Consider the following 17700-nt stretch of genomic DNA (forward strand, 5'->3'; position numbering starts at 1 on the left):
TTTAAGAGAGATCTAGAGAATGAAAGGAAATGTGTTTTTAAACCCATCTGAAACCAAGAGGCTTTCATGTGCCTGAGCTCTGATTGAAATCTGGTTGGATACGATTATAGGGAGTTCCTGATTCCACAGATGAGTTTTAATCCTGTTGGCCAAGTGAGACAGCAGCATACATTTGCTAGCTGATTTTGTATGTAGATCATCTCACTGCTTGCTTTTTCATTTAAAATATTCAGGATAAGGTATTTCCTTCTTGGAGTGAGTTGAAGTTAGAGGAATAAGAAGATAATTTGAGTTTTGAGACCTTTTATTAATAGCAGAAGGGGATACCTAATTACTGGAAAACTGAAATGGTATTACAAGGAATAGAAAGTTTCTTTACAGATTGTATGTGTGTGGTGGTTTTAATGAACTTTTGTTTCTTTGAGATCTGACTACAAACTGTCAGAAAGAAGCATAAAGGCAATCAGGGCAGAAATCTTTCTTCTTAGCAAGTCCTGGGGTTGGATATTGAGTTAAGCTCATTTAGAAAGATAAACTTTTGGGATCTGGCATTCGTTCCCATCAAACCACATCCAAAGATCATGACTTTAGTTGAGGAAGCTCTCAAGTAAAAAGCCCAGGCAGGAGGTACTGTGTGAGTGGGAGAAACTGGTATACTAATTCTCTAGAAAATGCCAACTTGACTTTTTTGTCAGTACAAGTTTGGAAAGGTAGACAAAAAATCAGAAATAAACAAACAATACATTAGTTCACCTTGTGACTTTTGCATGTCCCTTGCCATGTGACTTTGCAGTTTCTCCCACTTAGAGATGCAGTGAACTTCCTTACCCCTAGTTTTAGGGATTTGTCATATGATTTTCTTTGACCAGAGGAATGTCAGTGGATGCTACACAAGCAGAAGCTTGAAATGTGATTGTTGGGCTGGACCATGGAAACAACATATCCAAGTGGCTCACTAGACTCAGAAGAATAAGTGACACAAGGGACATATCTGACCTGAACTCATGACATAGAGCAGAGTCCAACCCGTCCCATTCAGGATCAGCAGAACAATACTGGCTGGCACACAAGCACGTGAGTGAGAGCAAATGATGGTGGTTAAAGTCACTGAGTTTGGGAGTGATTTGTTAGATAGCGTTTTGTGGGATAATGCACTTAATAGAAGCTTTTAATCTGTTTTTGTTTGAAAACTTCCTTGAGAATATCTTGAAAGCTGTAGACTTTCTTCCGAGTAAAAGTATATGCATAAATTTAAAATTTTACATTTTCAATTTCAGAGGATTCATTGACCTCCTAAATTGTCCAAAGAGACCTGGTTACTAAAAATAGTCACTTTATCATATGTCTAAATAAGATTTTGTCTGAGAAAAATGGTCACTCACCTTAGAATAATATTCAGAGGAGAAAAAATGTATCTATTTTGTTTTGTAAATGATTTTTAACAATTTCTTTAAGCATGTTCTCTTTTTCCCTCAGCATCCACATTCAATCCATGTGCAAGTCCTATTGACAGCACCTCAAAAGCATATTTTGAAAGTGAACACTATTTTCCACCTCCACAGCTACTACCTAGTTCAAGTCATCATTGTCTCTCATCAGGATGATTGCAACAGCCTCCTGACTGGCCTTCTTGCCTCTTCTCTTGCCCCTCTACAATTCATTCTTCACCCAACAGCCAAAATGTTTTACAGAAATTTCCCTAGGCAATATTTTGTTATTCTAATGCAAAGGGCAGAATGCATTTAGATCAAGAAATCACTTTGCAACTCAGAAGGACCAACCCTGTGACACAGTGGTTAAGTTTGCACATTCCACTTCCATGGCGCTGGGTTAGCCGATTTGGATCCCGGGTGTGCACCTACGCATCACTTGTCAAGTCATGCTGTGGCAGGCGTCCCACATATAAAGTAGAGGAAGATGGGCACAGATGTTAGCTCAGGGCTAAGCTTCTTCAAAAGAATAAATAAATAAAAATTTAAAAATAGTCAGTTAGGAAATGAATGCACATTCTGCCCAGCAGGCACAATAGGAAAAAGCATAATGCTTTTAAAATAGGGTGCCCATCTAGAATATTCATGTGCCTAGAGAGGGAGGGAGAGAGGGAGGCAAGGAAAGAAGGAGGGAAGGAAGAAAACAAGGAAGGAAAGAAGGAAGGAAGGAAATATGCAGTGCAGGTATGAGACTTTAATGTGGTCTGCTTAGGTGATTCAATAAATGACCAAATAACCATACTGAAAACATTTCATTCACGAAATAATGGCGATCTGTTCAAGAGTTAGTATATGCATATTCTAATTCCTTCAAGGTCCTTCTGTCAATCCTAATTCTCCTGAAATCTGCCGTGTCTTCTCTATTAAATACTTAAAGTAGAGTCTAGCATCCACCTCTACTTTTACTTCCACTGGTCCTCTTCAGTATATGGGAATCTGCCTTCGGCTCCATCATTCTACAAAAACTGCTCTCTTGGTGAATACCAATGACACTCTAATTTCCAAACACAAAGCATTTTTTGAACCCACAACCCAGAAAACATCCTTCTAAGATCATTTCTAACTAAAATGCTGGGAATGGAAGCTCTTTTCATTGTGTGTGTACTCGTATTTAAGGTAGACTTCTTTATAGCATGGAGAAGCTGTTATTTATAGTGTTTATGCCAATTTCTAAACTCAGAGCAATTTGGCTCTTCAAAGAACATTTAAAATACATTCTCCATGAGGCACATGATTTAAAAGACTCTGAAAAGGAGAATAATAAGAGGAGATGCGATAAAGATATATGAAATAATGAGAATGATATAAAAGAACTAATGGTGTGATCCGATTAACCTTGTCCCATAATACAGGACTATGACAGTGTTTAGATCAAAGGAAAGTGATCTTTACATAATGTAAAATTAATCTATGAAGCTTTGAATCAAGGAGTATTATTGAGGCAAATTGCTCAGCTAGTTTAAAGGTGGGAATGAGTAACCTTTCAGATAAGGAGAAATTGTGGAGTCCATTCCAGAGGCTGGGATTTTTCAAATGGTCTCAGTTCCCAGCTGGAGGAGGAGGTAATCACCATCTTAATCCCTTGTAATCTATTGTAGCTAGAACTCTCAGCATACAAAATAGAAACTCTTTGTCTAAATAGAGCCCAATTAGATGTACATATGTGTAGTGTACATAAACAAACACACACAAAACAGAAGACTGTTAAGAAGAAACGAAATAAGTTGATGAATAAAAGCAAGCATGAAATAACTAAAACGATATTATCTAATATTTTCATTGAAGAAAAAGAAATATACCTGATCATTTGAATGATATCCTTTATATAACACGGTGTTGAATAAAATGTCAGCCTAGTACAGTTCCAACTTTCTTTCTAATAGTTAATTTCATAATATTTATCATAACTAGGGTTTTGGGTAGGGAGGAAAAAAAACTCTTATTTATTAGATTACCAGTTTAGAAAAGGGTCGGGAGTCCAAGGTCCTAGTTTAGGCTGTGTCCTTGACTGTTATAACACTACAAGTACCAATATATAATGGAAAGAATAATGGCTTTGAAGCCAGAGAGCCCTGGGTTTGAATTATCAGGTTGGAATGTCTTCACTAGTTGTATAACTTTATTTAGTTATTTAAATTATGGGTCTCTGTTTTGTATCCATAAAAGGGCGAATTCGCATGACTGTAACAGAGACTAAAAAGTCCCCATACGTCGTAAGAACTCAATAGACATAATTTCTTCTGTTTCATTAACCAGCCAAGAGTTTTAGTTTCAACACCTATAAAATAAAGATAATAATTATTGGCCAACCTATCTTAAAGGGTTGTTGAGGGGATAAAATGAGATAATGTAATGATGTGAAAATACTTTGAAAAGTGAAAATTAACCACAAAGATTAGGGCCGTATGCTATCCTTATTATTCATTATTGACTTGTGTACAGAGATGTCAATGATGGATGATGATATGCCAAGAATAGAAGAGAACCAAAAGATCAAATAAAGCATTTGTAATTTTCTTTTTTTGATAATTAATCACTCTTGTTTATGAGGTTTATATAATAATGATGTCTATCTTTTAAAAAGTCTATAAGGAGGCCAGTCCCATGGAGTATAGGTTAAAGTTCAGTGCACTCCACTTTGGTGGCCCAGGTTTGTGGGTTCAGATCCTGGGCACAGACCTACACCACTTGTAAGCCATTCTGTGGAGGTGACCCACATGCAAAATAGAGGAAGACTGGCACGGATGTTAGTGTTAGCTTTGGGCTAATCTTCCGCAAGCAAAAATTTTAAAAAAGAGGAAGATTGGCAACAGATGTTAGCTCAGGGTCAGTCTTCCTCAGCAAAACAAAACAAATCCATACGATGAACAAAATCTTGAATCTCTACACTGTCATTTCCTGGCAGTATGACAGTAGGGCAGGTCACCTGAACGCCAATTCTGTACTAGGAAATATTCTAGGTGTATAACAGATACCTCATTTAAACATCATAACAACCCAAAGATGCATTCCTGCTTCTATATCTTTCTTCTTCCTGGGTGATTGTATGAATAAGAGCTAATGTACATAAATCACTGAACATGATACATGATAAGCATTCCATAAACAAACACTGTACTTATTATTACCATTATGGTACCAAGGGAGAAGAGGATTTTTACTTCTTTTACAAAATAGGAAAGCTCCAGACCAAAAAGGAGAAGTGGCTGCATATAGTTGCAAGACCAGTCAGGCTCATATACTGTCTAATAACCCTTTAGACTCAGATCATACATTTATTATTTGCTCTTTTGAAAACCATCCCAAATAGCAGAAAATCCGGATTTCACCTGAAGATTAGTCAGTACATGTTAAAACTTACTTTTGTTTTTATCTACAACTATGAGACCTCAACAAAAAAAGTCAAATTCTGGAGTGCACCTCAGGACTGAGTTTTCTTTTGGTCATCCCAGTTCAAAATGATGTCGCCAGAGAAAACCCTGGGATAGAATCAAGCAATAGCCTTCCTGGGCTATGTCGTCTATTGCCAAACGTCAAGCACCACTATCACTTTTAGGTGCTTCCCAGAATCCCTTTCCTATATTGTTTTAAGTAAGGGTTTGCCAATGAGGGGAACTCATAGAAGATTTGGAAAGTACAAATGAACCTGAGGTCATTAAGGTCATAAGGGTTAGAGAAGGCAGCTTCCCCTGACTTGGCAGTTGTCCAGACTTCCCCAGAAGCTGCCCGTTCTGCAATTGCAGCAGCTTAACAGGACTTGCATGGGCTCCTTTGTAGTAGCCAGACTCAACTGGTTTCTCATACTATCTCAAAACTTCCATGATTCTACCCCTGCCAATGCTTTGGACTGAAGTGGTCAGTGACTGTTTCTCCAGTCCTCTTGCCACAGCCTTCATTCCCCAGCTCCTCCCACACTAGAATGCATGCTAATCCCTATATTAAAACCTTTACTTCTGTGTTTTTTCTAACAGCTCTGTTTTGCTGGATCAAACCCGACTGTTTCAAGCTACTTTTACAAATGCACTTTGAATCAAGCCACTTTCTCTTTTCTTTCACTCTCCATTCCTATGGTTGTATGTCACTGTGCATTTCAAAATATGCAGGGACTTTTGTTTGCCACTTTAAGGAGTAAATCCTATTTTATTTCAGACAGCAGTCACTCAGAGTTAGCTGTAAGAGACTTCAATTTCTTCACTCAACAAATATTTATTAAGCTCCTACTCTGCACCAAACTCTTGGGAAAACAATGATGAGACAAGGACCTACCCTCATGGAACTTACAGTTTAGTAGGAAAATTGACATGAATTAAATATGTAAGCAAGGAAATACAAAATTTCAACTCTGACAAGTGCTTGGAAGGAATTCGCTGTACTATGCCTGTCCATACAGGAAGGTTTGACTCACTCAGAGATGTCAGGGATTTCCCTAAGTGAGTGATGAAAATGGAAGGATAATGAAATGAGTCAAGAGGAGAGGAAAGGGAGTATACAAGTGTAGCATACTTTGGTGGAGAGCCAGGAGGGAGATAATGGTAAGTAGGAAGAATTAAAAAGTGTGTGGCAAGAGCAAGGTGGTGGTGATGGGCAGAGTGGGGATGCTGAATGGTGTGAGGTGGGCAGCGACCAGACCACACGGGTCAGTGTAAGCCATGTCAGCATTTTATTTAATCCTAAAAGCAGTGGAAAGTCACAGAACATTTTTAGGAAGGCTGCTTGCATGATCAGATTTACATATTTTAAAGACCTCTCTGATTAAAGATTAGTGAGTGGGTTAGAGAAAGGGCAGAATAAAAGATGAGACTTTAGGAAACTATTGAAATAGCTGGGGAGAAGGAAATAATCATTCATAGATAGGAAGCCTCAGAGATGATGGATAGATAGATCAGTAGTGTATGAGATGAAGAGAAAATGATGAATTTAAGACATTTAGGAAGTAAAATCAACATGAGGTGGCACTGTATTGGCTTTGGGGTGTAAGGGAAATCAAGAGGATAAGGATTTGCCCCAGATTTCTGGATCATGCAACTGCATAGATGGTAGTGCTATTCATGAGAAGGAACAGTGGTACAGGACCAGGCTTTGAAGGGAGGACATGGGTTGCTTGCAGATATTTCAAGTTTGAAGTACCTTTGAGATATCCAAGAGAAGTCAAGTAGACAACTGGATATTTGTGTAATGGGGTTCAAAATGCATACTCTGTAAATCAGAGGTTCCCTCCAAATTTTTTTCCCATTTTCTAAGGTTTGTCTCATCAAGTTCTTAGCCTCAATTCCAATTGCTCAGGTGGCAGATTATCTGCGAATCATGAGCATCTGATGATGCCTAATGTAAAAAGTGAAGCTAATCATGACGGAATTTGTCCTGATAATCTCATGCAGGAAAGTAATTATAGTCCAGAATATTTGGCTGGAAAGTATGGGACCACTGGCAAATCTTAAATCCCAAAGTTGTCAGAGTGAATAAAGAATGGAAAGGAGCCACCTCAGGTGACACTGAACTTAGTTGAGCATGGGGGTTCTGCTAGTTTCCCTGATCAGGGGATAAGAAAACCTCCTGGGAGTCAGATCCTAAAGGTGGAGACAGGACAGGCTGGGGACTTTCTCTGAGGAGAAGCGGGTGATATGAAAGTCCCAGTGTGGAGTCTGGTCTCAAAGGCCATAAGAGTCAGACACACAAGAAACTACCAGGAGCATGTCGATTATATCCAGTTAAAAGAAAATCTGCAAAAAAATATAGTAAAAAGTAGTGTCCAAAATTATTTGATTCAAAAAACTTCTCTAAATATGACATTTATTTTAACTTTGGATTAGATGTGAATTTTATTTTATCCATGCTAGCATATTTTGCTCAAGAAAAATGTTTTTGGAGGACTGAAACAGACATACATTTGTACTCTAAAGGATGAAGGTATGATCTCATTTGGGTAGGAATTATGTCATGATATATGTAACCGAGATTCCAAATGCTTTTCACACAGATATTTTCAATGAGCCTTGCTTGATATTTCAATTTTACATCAAGACCATAGCTACACAAGGAGAAATAATGATAACTACGAATTTGTCCTCTTCCACCCATCCAATCCTCCACCATCTATACCCTCTCTGTCTCTACACCAGAACAGTGAATGTGCACATACCACCATGTCCTCAGGTTAATGTTGAGTCAACTTTTAGTACAATTAATCATCATTAATAAAGGGTATTGTTTTGGCTCTATGTACTTATTATAATGGTCACTTTAAATGAATGGATGGATATTTTGACCCAATGTGCCTTAACTGTATCTTTACAAATCAAATTCAAAACCTCCTCAATGTGGAAACCACATGTTTCTCAGGGTACGCCCAGTCTGACTGGAGCCAGAGAACTGAGTATATGATTGAATTTAGAGGTACCGTTGTTCATTTAATCATTCAGCATTTGCTGATGGTCTATTATGTCCTTGGTGCTGGAGTAAACAGTTTGGAAGAGCAAAAGGGCATGAGGAGGAAAAATTTACAGTCTCTTACTGATTCCAGTCTTAAGTTCAGAAAGGAAAAGAAGAGATGACAGAAAACACTTTTAACAAGCATTTCCGAGCCTATAACTATTTGCTAAAATAAAAACGAGTGTAAGAGGAGTACAGATAAAAAGTTATGGGAATTCATTGGAGTGATCATACTAATTGTGGAGTGTGGATGTGGACTTTCAGAAGGAAAAGTAGAGTGGAGAAGTAGAGTTGTGAGAGAGGTGTTACGAACCAAACGAAGAAGGTAAGCAAAGGCAGTTAGGTGGAACGAGGAGGATGAGCAGAGAGAGCGGGAAGGGGGTCATCTTTAACTCTGCTCATTCTCTCTCACTTCCAGGGCTTTGCAAAGGGTGCTCACCCAAACCTCTCTTCACACAGCACACCCTAGTATCTTTTACCTCTCTTGAACACAACTTTGGGGAGCCAGCCCCAACCCTAGACTAGATCAAGTGTCCGTCTTTTCTCCTGTACTTCCCTGGTCATGACACTCACCATCTCTTCTTTAATTGCCTATCTACCTATTGGTGTCTCCCACTAGGCTACGGATGGCTTAAGAGCAAGGACTCTGTAGCAGGCTTAATAATTACCCTCCAAAAGATGTCCATGTCCCAATCCCCAGAACCTATGAATATGTTATCTTATATTGTAAAAGGGACTTTGCAGATGTGATTAAGTCAAGGACCTTGAGATTGGAAGAGGATCCTATAATAACTGGATAGGCCCAAAGTAATCACATGAGTAGTCATAAGAGGGTGACAGGAGGATCAGAGTCAGAGAGAGAAGACGTAATAATGGAAGCAGAGGTCAGAGAGGGGAGAAGATGCTAAGCTGCTGACTTTAAAGATGGAGGAAGAGGCCATGAGCCAAAGAACGCAGGTGGCCTCTACAAGCTGGAAAAGGCAAAGAAATGGATTCTCCCCTAGAGACTCCAGAGGAGCATGGGCCTGCTGATGCCTTAATTTTAGTCCAGTGAAGCTGACTTTAGATTTCCAACTTCCAAAACTGTAAAATAATAAATTTGTGTTGTTTTAACCCACCAAGTTTACGGTAATTTTTTGCAGCAGCAATAGGAAACTAATACAGACTGTACCATACATTTTTTTCTGCCCCTAACATCTAACCCAAGGCTTGTGTAAAACACATGTTCAATTACTAAAATTATTAGAGGAAAGAAGAAATGCTGTCTGGCAACATGGAGATTGGAAACCAAAGACAGGAGTGGCAGAAGTGTGAGAAACATCGTAAGGGATCCTGAATGAGGCTGAGATGGAATCTAACATGAGCTGGTGGGGTCAGTAGTGGTGCAGAGAGAGTGACTGTTTTTCTTGAAACCCATAAATAGAAGAAAAAGATGAAAATGACTGGACATTTGCTGCCACAAAAGACTAGAATGTGCCTGGAATGATCTAGGAAAGAACTGAGAAATGTTACGAGCCAAATCTTCTAGTTGTCCCAGGGATTTTCAGGAGGAGAGCAATTTTGAAATAGTCCAACAGTTTGTGTTCCAAACAACCAAGTTTGGGGATAAATTAGTGATAGGAGCAATGATATCATCTCTCTTACTCATTTAACTTGACATGACTTCAAGTATTAATTGCTTTTGATTAGATTTTTTTTAACCTCATTTTCAGAGGACTAATACATTTTTCATTTCTTGCTATACCATCATCATTTGTTTGCCTATGGTTCTTTCCTGTATTTTTTATTCCCATTTATCTCAAATATTCTAATATATTTGATGTTTACCCTTTTATTTGCATGAGTTCTCATAAAAGCATGTATTATTGTTTTCTCTTCATGCTTTTACACATAATGTTATGCTATAAATCTCAGTGTGTGTCTTACTTTCCAAAAAATCTAGTATCGCATTTTTACTCATTTTACTATTTGTGTTGCACATTTTTATGCATGTTGCGACTTGTAATATCTATTCTACTGCCTCTAAATGCTGCATAGTGCTCCATGGTGGAACCTACTACATTGTACCTATTTATTTCTCCAGTGGTGAATATCTAGATCGCCCAGATTTCTTCCAAATTTTTACAAACAATGCTACAATTAATATCCCGCACATGTCCCCTTACAGGTCCATGTAAGAATTTGTTTGAAGGTATATTCAGAAGACGACTTGCAGGATCCTAAGGCACATCTATACATGTTTGATTAAATGCTGCCAAATTTCTACCCTGAATATCTATCTGCACCAGCTCTCATGTCCATCAGGAATCTACCAGGGTCCCTGTGCCTCCACAGGACGGGGTGCACCCACAGAGTAAGTGGCTCAGGGGTGCAAGAGCAGAGGTAGCAACTGAGATTCCTCTCAGCCAGAGAGAATCATATCCTTGAAGCTGAAGTTTTCCTGGCTAGATGAAAGCTTTATTCCTCCAAAGGGAGCCAGTGACAAAAAAAAAAAAAAAAAAAAACCACACAAAGAGAACATGAAAACATAATTTTATGGAAAGAATCTTTCACTCTGTCCTTCCTGCATTCCTGAATTTACACTTTCTGCCTTTATTCCCTCCTTCATCTGTGAGGAGCAGAAGACAGAAGATTCTTCTCAGGCTCCCTGTGCCTGGAAAGAGAGGCAAGAAACTCCAGGAGGCAGCTCTGTCCACCCTGGCCTTCTCTTCCCCTGAGCTGACACTCTGCTCCCATCAGCAGCCTGGGATAGTGTTTCATTTCAGAAGCATCCTGCACCGAGGCACAGCCCAATCTGTAGCCCTGAGAGCAAGGTCAAGTCCCTCTGATGGAATGAGAAAAGGGAAGAGTCGGAGCCAGGCAGCAAGAGATCTGTTTATTCTGGCTCCAAACCAAAAGGCTAAAAAAAAATATTTACTGCCTCCTGGCTCCCCTCTAAGCCATAGGCTGGGGCTGCCCTTCCAGATGTGCTTTTGCAACAGTTCAATCAGATGTCACCCACCTGGCAAGACTTCAAAACTCCAAGCCAGGGAGTCAAGATGTTCAGGATCTGCCACAGTAGGACTCACAAAGGCCAGGAGACTACTCCCCAACATCTCACGTCAAATTGCCAACCTGAGCTTACATTGGTGCTGGTGACTACCTCTACCCTGCCTGCGACGAGAGTCATGTTACAGGACCACAGAGATGGAGAGGATGCTATTAGGTTGTTCACAAGTGGATTCCTGGGCTGAATTCAGCCCTGAGTGACTGAGAAATGCAGAACCTGGAGGAAATGCTGTGGCAGGCCAGAAAAGGGTCTTGTGCTCTCCTGTCTCAGTGGAGAGTGTTGGAACCAACTTGAGGAGACCCTCTGGCACCCGATCCACAACACCAAACTCATCTCCTTTACTGTGAACAGAGGGGCAGGCAGATTCACACCCTGCTGGAAAGAATTCCCCAGAGCAGGCAGTGGGCCAAATCAGGTGGCATCTCCACAAAACTCTCTCTCTCCCCTCCTCTGTGCTAGCCTAGTAATAATAGCAAATAAAGACTAGCATCTGGAAACTTCACTGGAGCATTATGCCATTTTCCACATGACTAAATCAGGCCCAGAAAGTATGTCACTTGTCTAAGCTCCTGCCAGCATCAAAGCCAGGATTCAAACCCACATTTCTTTGGCCCTAGAAATTGCTCTCTTAACAAACATTATACTACCTCTCTCCTGCATGCTTTAATAGATCTATTTCTCACCCTAAAATGCTGAAATTTACTTATATTCGTCTGTGAGCTTGAAGGCAGGGAGGATGTCTTATTCATTTTTGCATCCCTCCCATCTTACACAGTACCAAGCACAAAATATCACCGAAACATGTACAGAGCCCTCATAATGTTCCAGGCACTATTTCACAACCTCAAGTGGACTAACTTATTCAGTCCCCTCGACAACTCTGATGTAGGCACTATAACTTGTCCCAGATTATGAAGAAGAAAACTAATTAGTCAACATGTCCAGGGTCACATAGCTAATAAGTGGGGGCCCCAGGCAGTCCGGGTCCAGAGTCTGTGCTTTTAAAGCCTGTATTACTCTGCCTGTGAAATCAATAAATGTCTGTAGGTTACATTTTTAACTCTTTCGCTCAGCCTCATCTCACAGCCCTGCCTGCACAAAACAGGTACGCTATCGAGGACACATACCGCTAAAGCATACACCCAGTCCAGAGCATTCAGGCCAGGAAACAAAACCCAAGCCTCATAGTCAGTGCCTCTTCCCATCTCCATCAACAAATCAGCATTCATTTTTGCCACCAACTCAACAATTGGGCATTTGTCATGAATGTTTAATATTATCACTTGCATTTCTATAAGACAGGAGCTGGCTTCAATTACTGAGAATATCATTTGTCTGTTTCCTAGGCAAGAGACATCTATATGCCACCCAAGAGCCTGGAAAGATTATTGAACAGCCAAGAGGTTCAATGAAAGAAAGGCCTGCTGATTGTTGGGTATCTGGCACTTAGTTAAAATTTTAGTTACAAACATAGTCATGTATGACAGAAAGTCACAAAGTACATTATCTTAAACAGTCGTTCTGCATAATTTAATAGATTACTTGTACAAAAGATTCTTAAATCTGATAAGTTTGAGAAATCCTGAGTTAAAAAGCAAAGCTAGATTCTTTCCTGCAGGACTTCTCAGGGCTTTTAGCATGCCTTAAAGTATACTGCGATTCTCTTAGCCTGACCTACAGAAAACAGCTTTTCACAAACTGACCAGAAAGATACGGGCACACTGGGTTGGAAATAAGACTTGCAAGTACAGTCTCACCCAGCATAAAGGAAGAAACCATGTTATACTATCGAATAGAAGACAACATGGTTTACTGCACATTGGTAATTGCAACTAATCCTGAACCCTGGGACCCAATCAGCACATACAGTGAGTGATCAATATCCAAGTTCACACTGTGATGGCACAAAAGTAGACACAGGAGTAGCTGAGAAGAAAGGATATTAGTTAGGGCTGAATTGGTCAAGAAGTTAAAGACGTCGGATTTCACATCTAAATTTTCTTAATTACCTGGTCTGCTATGGTGCACAGGACTTTATCTGCAAAGGCAAATAAATTATTTGCCCGAATTTCAGATTGTACGATGGATGCTACAGAAGGTGTGCACAATGGTTTGATAACAAATCCTGATGAGTACAATTCTCACGCATATGTTTACCTCACCTCTAGATCTGCCCTCCTTCAATAATCTTAACTGAACAAAATTAACTTTCTGAAATAAAAATTCAATGACAGCACCCTTTCATAAAATTTTTTAATAGTTCCTCACTGCATTTTGTCTAAAATCCAAACTTTTAGCTTGGTATTCAAGGTCTTTCATCTGATTAGCTGAGCTTTTTCTACCTCACAAGGAATCCCGTTGAGTGCTACTCTCCCATTGAGCCCCTCTCCTCAGTGGTACCAAGCTGCTTGTCATTCCCTGGGTCATACTGCTTCATTATACCTCTACTCCTTCTCACAAGTGGACTTTCTGCCTAGATACAACCCCAGTCTCTTCACCTCCTGCTAAGAATCAGTTCCAACATTTCCATTCCAGGAAGCCTTTCTTGACCGTGTGCCAATATCATGGGGCTCATTATCTGTTCTCATTGCACACTTGAGTAAGCCTATCATTGCACACATCACATGTCTAATTCATGTCTGAATCCTCAAAGGCTAGGAAAGCACTGCGTGACACATAGCAAGGACATAATACAAACGTAATTAGAGTACCATTTTACAAATGGGTTGGGAACGATGGCTTCCAAGTATGGCTTCAACTCATGCCCCCCACCTCCTCATATAAGCAAGAAATCTAGCCTTTCCCCATGCAGCACTCCTTTCCCCTGCTTGTCCCAGAATCCCCCATCTCAAAAAGGCTGGTTATTTTCTTTTGCTTCAATACAGCAGCCACGGCTCAGTGGTGCCCTCTTGTGTCTGGCACATCCACAAGAACCATAGAAAATCGGTTGCTTGGAAAGAGCCATCTCTTGCTCTGGGCTGTCTGTCTCACCTGAAGTAAAGAGGTTGAGGCCAGATCTCCTACTCTACTCCCTGATATTCATACTGCTCTTTGCAAGAATGCAAACTTTTTCAAAGTATGAGAGGAAAAAGTTGCCTCACTTGTAATACTCAGTCAAGTCTGATCCAGCCCAAAAATTGACCCCGAGGTTCCAGTATCACAGCTCTGGAACAGTTTCTCTTTCCATTCCCCCAGGGCACAAATTTGTCATAGAAAGGTGAACAGGAATAGAGAAGGACCTAGAACATAATTTTGTCAAAGACACAGACTTACCCTTCTCCCTACCCCTTTCAACCGATTCAGTGCAGGAGCCACTTTGTCTGCCCCATCCCTCCCTCCCTTGTGGAGATTTTATAGCAGATGTGTTGAGGCCAATGCCTGCCCTGGGGTTTGGTCAGTTAACCTGGTATGTCCACCCCAAGAGGTTCCGGAAACCTTTCATCTTAGAATGAAGATTTAGGATCTCCATCCTTTGTCCCAAATCCTTATGCAAATGGGTCCTCATTTCTTAAACAATCTTTACCATGTAACAGTAGTCTTTCTTCCTCACACACATGTTGTTTGTATTAAGTGAGGGAGAAATCCAATACATCCAACAGCAAACCTTACAGAAAAGGAGGGCCAGATTGACAGAAAGAACTTCTGAAAATATCTCCCGCTCCTCTCCCACACCTATTGCTCACTGTAAAGGCTCCTCTGCCCATGTAACCAAATCTCGCCAGGAGGATGAAAGGTTGATCCAGGCTTCCATGCTCTGAGCCCAGCCAGTCCTTGTAGAATCAAGCCTGAGGTGCTCCCACTGGGTTCCAACATCCCTTTACTGTTTCACTTTAATGATTCATTGACATTTCTACTTCTTATTAATCAGCTTTATCATATTTTACAAATTGCCCTGGTAGCATGGTTGCCAATCCTCTGGATTTATAGAATTCACCTCACTTTCTAAATATCACATTTGGCAGAACATGTGTCATTTTCTATAAATATTGAAAAATCAATAATTGCTGCCAGAAATCCTATTTGTTCAAATCTCAGGTGAGATAAATGATGAATAGAAATACCATTTTCTTTAAAAATTCAGAAATAAGAGATCTGATTGCTTATTCTTTTGATGCTTCTGCAATGTGTCTGGCTTCAATAATCAGTGGCCCAGCCTACCTCCTTTACTCTTCCTTCTGCTGTATTTTTATTATTTTACATCTATCTCTAAAGGAACATTTAGATTTAGCACACCATTCTCATCACACAGGGGTGAGAGACACGGGCCTACACTAGGAACAGATAGACACAGCTACCTTGGATGGAAAGGAGAGCAGAGTTAAATATAGGCATATTGTCCTAAAGTTACGTGTTAGCAATACAAAATCTCCTCTGTATATATTCGTATATGTGTGTATATATATAGAGAGAGATAATATATAAAAATATATATTTATATTTTATATATTATATTAATATAATATACTTAGTATAATATCCATATATTTAACATATCATATTAAGTATATAAACTGTATATTAAATATATAAATATATTTTTAGTTATATACATTCACTAACTACTGCCACAATGTATAATAAATATTAGAAAAGTTTACTCTTTAAATATTTTAGAAAGAAAATGAGATAAAGAACGTGTGGCGTATATATATATATATAAACACTGGAATGTTATTCAGCCATAAGAAAGAAGGAAATGCTATTTGCGACAACATGGATGGACCTTAGGGCATTATGCTAAGTGAAATAAGCACCAGATAGAGAAAGATGAATACTGCATGACATCACTTATGTGGAATCAAAAGAAAAGTCAACTCATAGAAACAGAGACTAGAAAAACAGCCGCCAGGGGCTTTGGGGGGTGGGGGAAATAGCGAGTGGTTGGTAAAAGGGCACAAACTTGCAGTGATAAGATGAATGAGATCTGAGGATCTAATGTATAACATGGTGACTATAGCTGATAATACTGTATTGTATAATTAAAATTTGTTAAGAGAATAGAACTTAAATGTTCTCCCTGTAAAAAAAAAAAAGATAAACATGTGAGGTCATGAATGTGTTAATTAACTGGATGAGATGCATCCTTTCACAATGTATAGTATGTCGAATCAGCACAATGTACGCCTCAAATAGCTTACAATTTTATATGTCAATTATACCTCAATGAAGCTGAAATTTTAGAATAAGAAAATGAGCAAAAATACAAGCTGCAGTATATTTTTCTGTTTTTCTAATTGGTTGTCTTGCAACTCACCTGGTAAACAAGCCACTTTGAAGACCATCCTTTCTGTAAAGGACAGCAAGGTTTTTCTGTAAAAGACCAGATAGTAGACGCTTTAAGCTTTGCAGGCCATGTGGTCTCTGTCACAGCTAATCAACAATGCGATTGTGGCATGAAAGCAGCACAGACAGTACATGAATGAGCAAGCGTGGTTGTATTCCAATAAAGCTCTACTTATAAAAACAGACAGCAGGCCAGCTATGGCCCTGCTGGCTGGCCATAGTTTGTCAATCCCTGGCTTAAAATATGATAAAAAGATGTTCAAGGAAGTAGCGTGAAGGAAAGCCCATGAGAACTATTGAAACAGTCATTAAAGTTGCCATTTTTTTCTGCTTAATCTCCCGAAAACTCTTTTCTTCCTCTTGGCTTCAGACCCTTGCCCTGATTTAGAACCTGGATCTAAAAAGGACAGAATAAAACCAACACACATCAATACAAATAGCATAAAGAGAATCCCAACATCATTTGAGCACCTGGATCCAGCTATCCCTGAAGTTAGAAAACTATGGATATGCTTCCTACATGAGCCTATAGGAAAGGAAAGAATCCTTCCTCTACCCATCTTCAGTTCTCGGCTGGATCTCTGTAACAAAAGGCAGGTTAACAAGAGAAAAGCATGCGAATTTATTTAATGTAAGTTTTAGGTGGCAATGGGATCCTTCATAAGGAAATGAAGACTTAAACCTGAGTGTTTTTATACTAGGTCTGATGAAGAGTGGAAAGTCATGGGGAAAATGTGATCAACAAAGGGTATGAGCTAAGAGTAGTAAACCAGGGAAAACCTAGCAAAGCCCGTTCCTTCAAGTTTCTCTCAGCATCCCTCTGTCTTTGAAGATAAGGATGGTCCTTTCCTCTGAGTACAGGGAAGGAACCTCTCACACAAGGGTTTTATGACCTGCTTCAGAGGAATGTCAGAAAGTCCTTCGTGAACCTGCTGTTTCTCAAATTCCTTCTGCTTAAAATATCAAGTATGCCAAGGTGACATATTTTGGGGTAGCATGTCCTAAAATCCATGAAGCCTCTAAGTTTCCTTTTAGTTTTTGTTAGTTTGGTTGGATTTTTGTCACTTGCAGCTAATAGTGAATAATATATCCTGATTAATAATGCATTGTTTCATTTAATCCTAATACAACTCAAAGAAATTCTTTCTCATTTTATAAGTGAGGAATCTGAGATGCATAGAAGCAAGTTGCCAAAGTGCATGCTGAGCTATGACGGGGCTGATGACCTCTGCTCTGCAGTAAGCCCAGGTGGCCCTGTGACTCTTGACAGTCTCTCCTGTCAACTCATGAATCTGAGTGTAGCCCTCACAGAAGAATAAATACACAGAATCACTTCCAGAAGGCACCACTTGTGTCACTGAGTTAAATTCCTATTTAACGAAGAGAAAATGGATATCGACCACAGTTGGCTTGATTGCAAATGTCAGGCTCTTTGAATTATTAGGAACA

The 17700-nt window shown here is 39.6% G+C and overlaps 1 long non-coding RNA gene across 1 annotated transcript in view; it reads right to left on the minus strand.

Annotated features, from left to right (window-relative positions):
• Positions 1-17700, minus strand: part of LOC139074321 (uncharacterized) — a 298587-nt gene that overhangs the window by 13404 nt on the left and 267483 nt on the right. Inside the window, exon 4 of the long non-coding RNA XR_011523826.1 lies at positions 16223-16278. This is a non-coding gene — a long non-coding RNA (uncharacterized lncRNA). The remainder of the gene's footprint in view (positions 1-16222; positions 16279-17700) is intronic.

This window comes from Equus przewalskii, chromosome 11 (assembly GCF_037783145.1).
Source record: "Equus przewalskii isolate Varuska chromosome 11, EquPr2, whole genome shotgun sequence".
NCBI classification, from domain to species: domain Eukaryota; kingdom Metazoa; phylum Chordata; class Mammalia; order Perissodactyla; family Equidae; genus Equus; species Equus przewalskii.